The following is a 14,342-nucleotide window of genomic DNA, read 5'->3' as shown; positions in this document are numbered from 1 at the left end:
TGCTGTCTGGAAAGACAAGTTAATAAGACGGAGCAGTCCCCGGAGGCAACAGCCGGCGAGAATTATCACTTTGAAGGCGGCCAGAAAACTCCCAAAAGAACCCAAAGAGGACCTATTAATTATCCCCTCTCACTGCAGCAGAGAAAAAAAAGGTAATTTGACAGCTTGGAAGAGCGGGATTGTTGAAAAATAAGGGAATTTCCACTCACGTTACCCAATCTTTACTTTTCTCAATTTATATCTTTTCAACTCTCTGGACTCTGTATGAAAACCAATTCATCTCAAGTGGGAGCACGGGGTACCATGTATAAGAGTATCTCTTCTCCTGACATGTGGCATGATGAATAAATCACGTTGCACGAGACCAAGAAGAGAGAAGCCCCTTTCTCCTTGAGGGTGCGCGTTCACTTAGCATTCCTCCCATTCATTGAAACGAGCCAACAAAAGCAAACACGGGTACAATTGTCAGCTCGCTCAGGAAACATTGATCATGATACAATTTGTCCCATTTTATTACAGCACTTGCAATTAAGACTAATTGAGGAGTGGGGAGGGCAGGTGTGCTATTTCCAGTAGCAGATCAAATGAAATCCATTTAACTTTAACTCAAACGTTCGGCTTTGTAATTCGTTTAACGGCTTTGTTATCAAGTCCAGCAGGCATTTGAGACACCCAATTGAAAATGTATTTATTATTTATTTACAAAAAAAAAAAAAAATATATATATATATATATATATATATATATATATATATATATATATATATATATATATATATATATATATATATATATATACCGTAATTTCCGGACTATAAGTCGCGCTTTTTTTCATAGTTTGGGTGGGGGGGGGGCGACTTATACTCAGGAGCGACTTATATATGTTTTATTTCACAAATTTTTACTTGAGCATTAAGACATCACTTACTTACAAGTATAGTTGACCACTTCCCATGTTATTTTTAGTATAGTTGATCACTTCACATGCTTTTATATCTTTATCTTGAACATATTCAAAACATAAAAAATAGAGAAAACATCAAATAAAGCAATTAACACTTTAAAGCACCATATCCAAGTCCACTGTCTGCTGTATGTACACTTGCTCTATTTTTGCTCCTCTTATATTTATTATTATTATTTATTATTATTTGGCCCGTTCTCAGCTCTTTGTTTGTGTTTGTCACGTTAGCATACCTATCGTTTAGCCTGTTGTTGCTATTTAATGAATTGGAGTGACACCGATGGTTTTATAAACATGTTATTCATGTAATAGTTGTCCTTAATCACTCTATATGTTACGTCAGGCCCGTTCTCAGCTCTTTGTTTGTATTTGTCACGTTAGCATACCTATCGTTTAGCCTGTTGTTGCTATTGTTTAGCCTGGTGTTGCTCGTTCATGACTGTTTTTGGTGTGGGATTTTGTCGAATAAATTGCCTCCAAAATGCGACTTATACTCCGGAGCGACTTATATGTTTTTTTCACTTTTTGGGGCATTTTATGGCTGGTGCAACTTATACTCCGGAAAATACGGTGTATATATATATATATATATATATATATATATATATATATATATATATATATATATATATATATATAGTTTTTGGGGGTGGCTCTATGCTATGGATCCCTTTGGGGTTTTTTTTTTTCTCAGACCCAAAGGGATCCATAGCATGGAGCCACCCCCAAAAACCATTGGAGCAGAAACAGTGGACAGATTTGTTATCTGCCTTCAACTCAGCTGAGATTTTTTAATTACCCAAAAAGCAACGAGGCAAAAATAGTCAGAGAAACAAAAATGTTCACATATTTATGTCAACACTTTTCACATTTCCTTCGTTGAAATGATGATAATGTGACTATAGCACAAGATCTAATATTCATGCTATCGTGGCATTTCGGAAAAGGCCCCAAAGTGACAGGCGAAAAAGGAGCCTGTGAGGACCAGATGTGAAAGTGTGACAAAATAGAAAAGAGAAATGGAGCGGAGGAGTGTCTGCGACAAAGACGGAGAGAGCGAGAACCAGAGAGAAAGATCAGAGGGCCGGGACAGAAGAACGGGTGACGACGATAAACGAATTCCCAAGTGAAAAGGAGGGACATGGAGAAATTACAGAACAAAAAGAGAAGACAGAAATGACATTTCTTAAGGGACTGCTGTGTGGCATGTGTAGGAAGAAAAATGAAATGTGAGCACCTGAGAGAGATGGAAAGGCATGGCGAGAAGGAGTAAGAATGAGTACGATCAAGAAACAAAAGAACAAAGTGTGTGACAGGTAAGATTAATTCATGAGAAATGACAGCAGCTCTCGTCCCCACGCTCCTGATTCAGGGGACGAGGTCGGATTGTTTTAAGCCAGGTTCATGGATGGAGAAGCGCAAGTGATATGGATTCTTGAGGCAGATTTCTTTTTTGCTCTCTTTCCAGAAATGGGAGATGAATATAAGGTGATAAATACATGGAAAAAAAACAACCCAGCTTTTCTTTTTGAAGGTGATTTTCCTGGTAGAGCAGAAAAAGACAAAGGTGAGGAGAAGAAATTGGGTTGGCAAAGAAAACATAAAAAACAACGGAGAATAGCGAGCCGCACAAGAGGGATTGGGGGAAAAATGTGAATAAGAAGATATGTGTGAAGTGACAGAAGCGAGAAAGAGTAAGCGAGGAAAAGATGAGAGAAGGCGATAAAGCCAGAAGAGCGACAAGTGCGTTTGATGCCACCTCTCATCACCTGTGGCACTTTGGAAGGAGGCTGGCGCACACGTGTTAGCCGGCTGGCACATGTATGCATAATCCCACACATACAATGAGCACACCGCTTGAGCGAACGTATTTCCGTTCCGATCAAAGCGTGAAAAGACAGGATTGATAAGGCGCCTGCTCATTTGTACTTCGGAAGGACTTGGAAAGCGCATGCTTGGCGTACACAAGCATTAAAATTGTTCCTCAAAGATACTAAAGGCACTACACGACCAAAGTTTGCTTGACAGACGAGTAAAGCGAGCCCTTCGGTCTTGATTCTCTGTGTCTCAAAGCAGACTGTATCAAAGTCAGCACACGCTGCCATGGCAAGTCACATCAATGCGCACCTATTACAACTCACCTACAGAATCTCTCGTCCACCTTTAGAAAAAGATATCTGTGTACCGTAATTTTCGGACTATAAGTCGCGTTTTTTTTTCATAGTTTGGGTGGGGGGGGGGGCGACTTATACTCAGGAGTGACATATGTGAATTTTTTCTCAAATTTTCAAAATTCAAAAATCAATGATATAGTGAAACCGCGATAAACGAACCGCGATGTTGTTTACATAAGGACAAAGGATTCTATCACGGGATGACGAAGATGACGAAGGGCCCTACGTTTGAAGGATTTAATCATTTGGAGTGACACAAGGTTTGAAAAACGTATTTATGTTGTAGTTATTTGATATATTTTATTTCGTGTAGCAACTTGTATATGTTTTTATTGTTACAGTTCAGTAGTTGTTGGCTCGTTGAACTCTTGTTTTGTTAAGTAAAGAGCCGTTTACCAAACCCACGTGTTTCCTGGTACTTTATTAACGCTACAATATAGTTGTATACTAGATCTGTGTGGCGCACACGTGGCGTTGTTGACATAAAGGACGAGGAATTTGATCGATGGGTTTAATGATTAGGAGTGACACAGATCGTTTGATAATATTGTTGTTATATGATAGTTATTTGAAATATACTTTATATATTGTTATATGGGTCTGTGGAATAATTAGAAATGCAACTTACGAGTCCGACGTCAGCGGCGCATATGTGGCACATATGCGGCATTGTTTACATAAAGGACGATCGATGGATTTAATGAATTGGAGTGACACAGATGGTTTGATAAACGTGTTATTTATGTAATACTTATTTGAATAACTCTGAATGTTACTCAGGCCCGTTCTCAGCTCCTCGTTTGTGTATATGTCATGTTAGCATACCGTATCGTTTAGCCTGTCGTTGCTGGTTCAGGTCTGTTCTTGGTGTTGGATTTTGACAAATAAATTTACCCCAAAAGTGCGACTTATACTCCGGTGCGACTTATATGTTTTTTTTCACTGTATTGTGCATTTTATGGCTGGTGCGACTTATACTCCGGTGCGACTTATAGTCCGAAAATTACGGTACGTATGGCCTCACTCCCTCACACATATCTATGCTTTCAGCATATGCATGGCTGTACAGGTTTGAAAAACTTTCACTTTGACATGCTTACTATTGGCCAAAATGCCAGTTTCAACATGTCGGTACTTCCAAACAGTGTTGAGTAAACAGGCCTTAAAAGACCAGAGAAGGGAGAGAAAGAGAAGCTGACGCGGGCGATCAAGGTACGGTCTCCAAAGTTGACGTCGCTCTATCTCCAAACGTATCACACGCTGTCTTTTAAGTTTGCCTTCTTTCAACATGAGCCAGTCAAGATGACAGGCGCACGTATTTTCACGATGGTGTGCGCCTTCCACTGCATCTTGTGTTGTCCTTTCCGTGCAGACCAAAGGCAAAACACAAAACGGCCACTGCACACAAGGCGTATTAATCACCCCACATGCATTCCTGAAATAACCTCATGAACTATTGATGAGCTGCCATAGCAAGGTCTCTGATAGCTGGGAGGTGTTTGCATCAGCCAAAAAGCCAGTGTGACGGTGACAGACGCCACCCCTGACCCCCGTCATTTTGCAAATTCAGATTTATTGCGGCTTGCTATGAACTACACTCGTGTGTACACACAATGGTGGGTGTTCTGGCCAGGGCGTATTCTATGGAGGCCTTGAGGCATTTTCTTTTCACTTTTGCTAGACTTACCCACACATGTTTTGTTGTCGTTTAATACCAAATCTAAATTCATATCCATCCATCCATCCATCCATCCATCCATCCATCCATCCATCCATCCATCCATCCATCCATCCATCCATCTTGTCCCCATGGGGGTCACGGTTCGTGCTGGAGCCTATCCCAGCAGTCATCCGGCAGTAGGCAGGGGACACCCTGGACCGGTTGCCAGCCAATTGCAGGGCACACAGAGACGAACAACCATTCGCACTCGTACTCATACCTTTTATTTCTCCATGAAAATAAGTTATTACCAGTTATCCGTATTTGGGTGATACGGGCCTCTTTCAAGGTATGGACTCCTCAAATACTAAAGGTACTTTAAAAGAGTCAAATGTTTTGCCTGTAATTTTCAGATTTGTTATTGTGTTACGGCAGAGATTGGCAACTGGTGGTCCACGGCCCTCTAGTGGTCTGTGGCGGTATTGCAAAATTGTGGACCACGAAATTGGAAATGGAAAAGAATTGTAACATTTTTAAAAATAAATTGTATTTATTATTCAGACTTGATTTATTTTCCAGCTAATTTTGTGAATCATTTACCCATCCAAATTATGTCAAATGTAGCTGAGATTCCCAAAATAGACATATAGATGCAAATAAATAGCCTGTATAGGTCTATCCTCCTTCGGTGCAAAATAAAATAATAGTCCACCAAAGCAGTGGTCCCCAAGTTGCTTCTTGGTTATAATGGTGGTCCCTTGGACAAAACCAGTTGAAAATCCCTGTGTTATTTTATTATCAAATATTTTTTAAAAACCTATCAGTCCGTTAAACATATATCTGAATGCTTAATGTATTCATCATCAGCCTCAAAAACAACATTCAGTATATAAGCCCCTTGGCGGAGGTATTGCACACCATGTTTTAAAATAAAAGACAGACACATCCATAAAAAAAAAAAAAAAAAAAAAAAAAAAAGGAAAAAATCCCAGCACAGCACCACAGAGGCGCTCGCTGAAACGCACAAAGGCTGACTTGGAAGCTGTCAAGTGCGAACAAACTGATGACAAGATGCCGACAGATGGAGTCACCGAGGAGAGACGAGCGACGCATTCAACTCAATTAGCAACGTGCTGCTGCGTGACGCTGATGGGAGATGGAACCTTACCATGACTAGCAACCTGTCAATCCAGCAACAGAGTCGCAAAATTAGCCGTACGCGAGATGCAAGAAATTCAATCATATAAACCCAGAAATAAATTAATTTATGAATTAATAGCATCAACCCAATGAGCTGTGCATCACAAAACAGGGCATAATGTGACCTGGGAGCCTCAATGACGGCGCGCACACACCAGAACAAACCGACAGCGGGGTAGCTGAGGCAAAGGATAGCGAGAGAAATAAGAGAAGCCAAAGAACAATGGCTGCTTGCCTATTTCCTGCTCACTCCATCTCTTCCTCTTACCTGTGCGCGCCTTTGAGAATTCTGTTCATACATTATCCTGCCAGGGTACCTAATGAACCAGGCGTCTCCACCCTGACACTTACGCTTGACTAGGCAACCCTTATTACAGAGTGGCGGCACACGCACACGCACACACATCATGGGGTACATGGAACATCTCTGCTCGTGATCACCAAATCAAAAAGGCTGCTTCGTCTTTTGTTGCTACCCCGCGATTGTCATGCCATGTTTGCATGTCAATCACAGGAAAACCAACACGGGGCCCCCTGTGAACACGATGACAGACATCACGTCCCTCCTGAGTCGTTGGTTATGATAATCTTTTATTGCTTCAGACTTGCTCTTTTGCATTATTTTTTCTAACAATGTGAGTCACTCCCTCGCTCCCTTAAAAGCACAAAATCAAGTCGAGCTTTTGTAACAACATGGCAGGATATATCCCGCCGTGTGATGATTGTTTGGTCTTTACAAAAAAAAAAAAAACATTGTGGAAAAAAAATAAAGCATCCTCCAAGTACTTAAGTGGTAAAACAGCAGGGCTGTGGGATGCCAATCAGCTGCAAGTTGGAGCAACAATGGCAGAGTTGGCCCAATAAACACCCAATGACTTGACAGGGGAGAACGAAAGCGGCTTTTGAATAGGGACGCCGCTTGATTCAATTGCACTGATGTCTTTCTGCAAGGCACCCAGTTTGAAGAGCAATGCAGGGAAAAAAAAGGAATAACAAAAAAAAAAATTAAGAAAGGAGAAATTGCTGTCCCTCGTCCCTTTAATCTAAGATTAGATGCTTGGACTACTGGTGATGTAATCTCTCTTTGAGAGGTGATTGCTGGGGCTCAGCTGGTGATTGCAATTTTCAGCCTGACCACCGTTGCACTTGGAGCTCACACACAAATTCAGGGCGCATTCAGGTGAACGTTACGTTGACAGCAATCAGTAACATCATGAGGATCAGTTGCCCTGTCAAAATACTATTGACTTTAGATTTAGCCCAACTTAGTGTCTACTCAAAAATGAAATCCCAAAATAGAGCTGCAGATTTCATATTTGTAATGACAGATGTTTGATTCCCATTTTGATTATTAGATTGTGCATGTGCAATTTATCTTTTGACTGATCGTGAAAGTCGTTGCTCGTTCACTAAGAAAATATTATATTTCAGCGGAGCGTGGATTTATTGACATGATTGCTAAACTGCTTCAAAGAAAACGACCCGTTTATTTTCTGTATTCCACCTGCCTGACAAATTAGCTATTTGCGTGTAGTTATTTTGAACAACTCAAACGGGTGCAAAGGAAATCACGTTCCTATTAACAATGTTGGAACTGAACTATTCATCATTCTGAGAGAAGGGTCTCTCTCTCTCGAAACACGGGCTACACCACCAGAAGACGCTTCATTAACAATAATGCATACATGTCTTGATTTACACATCATGCCCTTTTTCAACATGGACTGTCATTTCAACCAAGCCAATGCGACTAGTCGAGTTTAATGTTTGAGTGTGTGAGCATATTTTCCAGGGCAGTCGATCTTAACTTGTATTTTGCAGGTCAATCTCACAGGAGGTTTAACCTTGGTAAATCCACTATTAGGTGCTCGGAGAATGATGATGCAAGCAGCAGATCCTCCCCAATGCTTTCACTTTCTAAAAGCATCCGGCAGGTCACAAAGGGAGAAGCTATGTGGGTATTACAAGGTCAAAGGCTGGCTCACTCTCAATATGATGACAATTTCAAGATGGTATTTTCATTTCCTGAAGAGACCCATTCTTCTTGGCAGCTTCGGCTGAAAATGTTGACATTTGCTTACTTTTCCTTGGCTTGCGAATGTACGTGGCGTGGATAAAAATAAAGATATTCATAGCATAAATTCTAATCAATTGTGCTTTTTAACACCTACACAAATCAGATCACTCCTCCAATACACACATGTGCCTTTCTGGGCTTTCATTTTGTCCTTCAAATGTCTTCTGGGGTGCAGCTGTGTGGCGAAGCAGTGGGAGCAGCTGATGTTTTTAATGGCACATGCTTTGTGTCTCCTGGTGGTGAGATAAACATGGGGAAGAGATTAAAACCCCAGGCTTTCTTCCACAATCTCCTGCCTCCATCCTCCGTCCCGGGCAGTGGTCAGAGCTAAATCTCATTCAAAAGCGGGCGCTCCCGGACTATGAGGCGTGGCATACTAGATGCACATAATAGACCAACTGCTGGGGACATACACAAGTCGATTCTTAAAATACACACAATGCAGCAAGTGGGAACGACACGTTTAAAGATGCATTCGCACTTGCATCATTTACTCAAAAATCAATTTCCCCTCTTGGTTTGTTTGGTCAAGTTGTTCAATTCTCACGAGTGGACCTAATCAACGACTGTTTGGAACCATACCAAGATGATGGTACGGTTGTGATTAGAAATGGATCTGAGCTTGACTTGATCCAACTAGCTCATCAACGAATCAGATCATTCGCAGATTGAAGCACATGTATGCAGTTAGCATGTTGACAACAGGTGATAAAGTCAAGGGAGCAGCAGGTTGTTTTATGAGGAAATAGACGTATTTTAAAAGTTATTCAGAAAACCATTTTGGCTTTGTGCTGTGTTTAATACTTCTGTGTTCCTCACTAGTCTGTATATCAAAGCTTCTTTGTGAGGTTTTAGAGTGTGACAAGAGCGAAACGGACCGTAGAGTTTGCAAAGCCATCAAGTCATTCCGACCAGAGAAAATGACCAATATTGTGAAAGCATCCCAAGTCTGCCGTTTCTGAATGCGGACACGCTACAAGCTAACGGGCCAGAAGCTGATGAGCTGGAGCAGTTATTAAGAGTGGCGAAACACATCATTTCCTGTGTCGCTGTGATTATGCCATAGTGGGAAGCCCCCGGGTGGAGCTAGATCTATAGTGTGCCATTAGCTCTGCCATTGAAATGACATTCACACTTCATTGACTGTGTGAAGGTGAGTCATTTCAGCACAGACCAAGTGAGCTGACAAGAGAAGGTGCAAAGATCACGGCTTCTCCTGAACACCACGTCAGTCAAGGCTCGCACCAAATCGAGCAAATCGAAAAGACTCCGTGGAATCAGCAAAGCCGTATACACAGTACTCAGAGCAAAGAGCAGTGGCCATCTGCAAACACGACAAGTCCAGTGGAACCAGCAGGGATTGAGTTTGTTTAGAAAGAGATTGCCAGTGGAGGATATTCACAATCAAAGTGGACCTTGTGGACTTGCTTGTGAAAAGATACTGCGTTTGAGCTCCCTCCAAATTGGTTTTGTGCTCTTGTCATGATAACAGCGCCCGGCCATTTGCTGGCACGACAACTTGGGTGAGAATTGGTTAACTTGTCTTTCTCTCTTGGAGGAAATTCATCTCTTAAGTTGTGCCATCTTTACAACTCAAATGAGCCATCTCCGTCTCTTGCCTGAACAAAAAGAAGACATTATCAAACCTCTCTCTCTCTCTCTCCCTTAGTATCCATTTGGTAAACAGCCTGTGTCCTGCAGCAGTAATCACGGGGTATTTTTTTGAGGGATTTGCAGGCTGGCTAGGAGGCATCCGCTGGAGTGATCTCTAATTGCTAGAAGCGGAGGCCGAGATCGCCTGGCGCTCTTTTGAAGCCATCGGCAGCAGTTTGCAGCCAGTGGAGTTAGCGGGGGGAGGCTCCCCATTGAGGCACTTGCCTTTTTCCTTATATCCTCCTCCTCCTCTCCTCACTGTGACATCATTATACTTCTCCTTGGTCTCACTCTGCCTTCTTTCCACTTTCTTCCTTCGACTGGCCGTTTCTTTTCGCACAGCATGCTTTCCCTGTCCGCAGTCGGCCCGTTTCCCTCCGCTCCTCCACAGTCAATGAGCCAGCAATCACTTTGCAGCCAGACATCCTCTGCTCAGTCGGCCATGTTCAATCCCTAATACCGGTGGCTGATGAGGCATTGTGGTGACGTCAAACGCCAAGGCTTTTCTGGGAACAACAACAGTTCACCCTGCTTCCTGGGTTGCTGGACCCGTACTGTGGCAGCCTTGCTATAATGAATTGAAGATGCCATAGAGATGAAAGATAATGAAGGCAATTACGATTTTACCCAGTGCGGCAAGAGACAAAAATCTTAGTCAAATAGCCATGGTACAGTATAATAACACAATGGGCAAGAACGAGTAAATATTACTTTGATATTGCCAGATACTAGTTTGGAGTAGAGATTCAATTGTATCAAAATGTCACATAGTGACTTAAGCAAGACTTTGGAAATAGACCTATAACTGTCCAAAATGTTACTGGTAAACCATAAGCCGTTAGAGCCCGACGCAGGATCAGTAGCACTCCCCTATAAAATACACACCATCAAACAGTTTTGGATTGTTTGGAAGGCAGCTCGCTCAGTGTGACATTGACTTCTCCCTGCCAACTTCACACTGGGAGCTGCACTTGCAAGCTTTTCTGCCAATTCAGGTAAAGAGATTACAGACACACACCATGCGGTCTTCTGTTCGTCTGCCAGGTGGAAAAACAGCCCATATGTGTGTGTGTGTGTGTGTGTGTGTGTGTGTGTGTGTGTGTGTGTGTGTGTGTGTGTGTGTGTGTGTGTGTGTGTGTGTGTGTGTGTGTGTGTGTGTGTGTGTGTGTGTGATACACAAATTAATGTAGTCCTCAGACAATGCCATCAATCCTTTTCTTCTCCAGGAACATTTTTTTTTCTAATATGCACGACACTAATCCAAATGTTTATCCTGGTCCCCAAATCTGCTGCACATTACTGGCACTTGCATCATTAAAAGCAAAGAAGGAATTTAGCTAACAATCAATCACACAATTAAGGCTACACTAATGGCTGCTGTCTGCATGCTAACTTCTACTCAGCAATATTTAGGAAACTTACACATGGATTTCATCACTCTTCTTATTGGTGTAATTAAAAAAAAAAAAGGGGGAGGTGTAACGTGGAAATAAACAGAGGTGTCATGTTTAATATTTTAGCTCACACCTTTGGAGTAAGTAAATGAAGTCAAGGTCTTGAGGAAAAGGTCAGCATTTAGCAAGCTTTTATTGGATTATCTTGCTGCAGAGATTTAAACCAATTCATTGCCTACATATAATGTATGTCTTTTAACACTGCCAGAAAAAGTAGTCACATTATCTTGTTTAATAGTCACATAATTTATTTTACATGTATTTAAATCCATTTTCAACTCATGTGTGTCCAGTCCCAAAACATTTGTTCATATCATATTTATATTTACGTCATCTCTGTCAGCTCCATCCATACATCCCTATTTTACGTCTTGCGACAAAATGAGTTTCAGGAGAATAGAGAAGGTGGAATATAGGCGGAGCAATGAGGGTACTGCGGTAAAACATGGAACAATGGTTGCCCTTTGGCATCAACCCCCGGACGGTCCAAGCTGCTCACCCAAGACATTGAAGTCGTCCACAATGAACGGCTGCTGAGGCAAGAGCGGCTTTGGAGAGTTCAATTTCCAACACAATCGGCAGTATTCTACTCCTTTAAATGCCAAGGAGATGGTGCTCTACACGCGCCTTTGTTGGGGGCTTTGCTTATGGCGATTGTCCTCTAAGCAGGAGACACGACGGGAGAAAGAGAAGAGGTGCTAAAGTCGGGCAGGGTGTGGACCAAAAGAGAGGAAAAAGACTGCAGGAGATAGTGAGTCAAAGAGAACAAAATGGGAAATATAGACAATGGCTGGCATTCGTTTGTTTGTTCGCTTGGACCGCCTCATAGGGACCGTCTGAAGGACAATGCTGCTACTATTGGAGTGTGACGTTTGTCCTCTATCCCATTCCGCACACAAATCACTCCAACAATCAGGTGTCAATCATTCGTCTTCTGCCCACATTGACTCCATCACAAACTCAACTTTACGCAATTCAGTTTTTTTCCTCAACCTTTGCAGAGGTTCTTTTGGCCTGACAGTTTTTAGACTAATCATAATTGAAGGTTATGATAAGGATAACATGAAAAAATACACTTCATTGTATTTACAATTATATGTACAAAAACATATTGGTGAACTGTAGGAAGTTATTTATATCCGCACAATGATGGATAGAAATGAGCTATTGCTGATCTTTTTTTTTTTTTTTTTACATACTGCAGCAGATGCTGGAATTATTTTTTCATGACTCAATCTGTAGGATAAAAACCTACACAGGTGGGAAATTGATTTGGAGTGCAGGAAGCTAGCCGTACAGTCAGTGGACCAAGATACTTATATTTAATGCCCTTTCTTTTGTGGTCATGGAGCAGTTGAGTCATTAATATTACACAGTCACACCAGTGGCACTGATGAATTATTAAAATATTCTTATGGGTCTGTAATATTGAATGCGTTTCATCTTGGAGACCTGTTGTCTCAGGATAAAAGCACTAAATGTCTACTCTTTCAAATTCCCACTGGAACAAAAAATCAGAATGCTATTAAGAGAACCAGTGAGCAAAGAAACCAACTGCACCTGCCTCCTCCCTCATCGTCACACTCAATATAAATACTGTAATTTCCGGACTATAAGCCGCGACTTTTTTCCAAAATTTTGAAAATTATAGTCGGGTGCGGCTTATATAAGATTTTTTTCGTGATTTTTGTGATGACTTGATCACTTTTATACACTCGTAAAAAGGCTGTGGACCACTGTTGTGCGGTATCTTGAAGAAAAAACAACAACAAAAATACTATTTTGAAACACTACTATGGCTGCTGCTTATTCTGGCTGTGTTGCTTGTGACTATTATGAGCTTTAGTAGGAATGCACGCGAGGTGACCTGCGTCAAAGGGCTCTAAACCCTTTCTCTTACTCTGCCATGTGACTCAGAGATTACACAAAGCAGTGGCGCTGTTTGGACCATCTGAATTGTATTAAAACCCAATCAATCAGCATTTAAATTCAATTCTTCTGACATTTTGCTCACCAAAAACAAGTTGTAATGAATGTGAACTTTTAATGCATTTTATTCAGAAGGTTACTTTGAACCCTGAGGCTTAAATGGCGGCGCGGCGTATTTATGGATTTTTACGGCTTTCTGGGTCCTGTCTTTCTTTGTAAAAAACTCATGTGCACGTGCGGCTTATAGTCCGGTGTGGCTTATGTAAGAAAAAAAACTAAAATATCCCTGAATTTTAGCTGGTGCGGCTTATAGTCCGGTACGGTTTATAGTCCGGAATTTACGGTACTGCTGTTGTCGTCAAAAAAAAAAAAAAAAATACTAAGGAGGGGTTTCTCTTCGTCATTGTCTTCATTTCAAGGGCATTTTGCTGCCCAAAGGCAAATGTCCAACAAAGTCCCAGAGTGTCCTCACTCTCTCACTAAAGGCTGCCTATACCGCAGACAGGGGAGAAGGAGAAGAGGGAGAAAACGCCTTCGTCTCAAAGACCCCACACTGAGTCCTGTCATGACAGATCAAAATCCCCTCAAAGCCATAGATCACTTCCACTATAGTTCACATGTTCCACACTTGGAAACTGTTTACCAGGCTCAAAGAGTTTGTCTGCACAGCATACTCACACAGACACAGAGGAGAAAAAGAGCGGGTGGGAGGTACTGGAAATGCACACCATCAAGACAGCAAGGAACATTGCTGGGTCATGTTCTACTTTCTATTGTAAAAGGCCACATTTTAAAGTGCATGGTGCTAGGATGCCAATAGTCCCAGGTGTGCTGTAGTCTACGGGTGGTTCTCAGAAAGCGTGGTCCCACAGGGCACGTCGTTATTTTACTCACTTTACAATCAATCGCTGGATTTCACTGTTCGCAATAAGTCAAACGCTTTCCACTGTCCATAATGTTATATTATGATATTATGATAAAATATTGCGGGGGAGCTAAGTTAAATTCTTGACGTAGAATTTCTATAAGCTGCTCCTATTGTTATATAAACTTCCACTAAACCGGAAGTTCAGTAGGTTTGCTGCACAATACATTGTTAATATTTATAAAAAAAAATCTTTTTCGGACTAATATTTTCCTCAATATGGCCCAGTTCAGTGTGACAGAGTTACAGGCTAACAAAAAAACTGACTGATGTGACAGAAAAGCCTGCATCCCTCTCTTGCGAAAA

General features: G+C 41.6%; 1 protein-coding gene across 11 annotated transcripts in view; it reads right to left on the bottom strand.

Moving 5' to 3' along the window:
• LOC125982155 (RNA-binding protein Musashi homolog 2) overlaps nt 1–14,342 on the bottom strand; it is a 207,076-nt gene that overhangs the window by 92,573 nt on the left and 100,161 nt on the right. The gene's annotated exons all lie outside the window — the stretch shown is intronic.

Source organism: Syngnathus scovelli, chromosome 15 (genome assembly GCF_024217435.2).
Source record: "Syngnathus scovelli strain Florida chromosome 15, RoL_Ssco_1.2, whole genome shotgun sequence".
In the NCBI taxonomy this organism is placed as follows: domain Eukaryota; kingdom Metazoa; phylum Chordata; class Actinopteri; order Syngnathiformes; family Syngnathidae; genus Syngnathus; species Syngnathus scovelli.
Note: the sequence above shows the minus strand (reverse complement) of the source record. Positions and strands in the feature narration are given on the sequence as shown.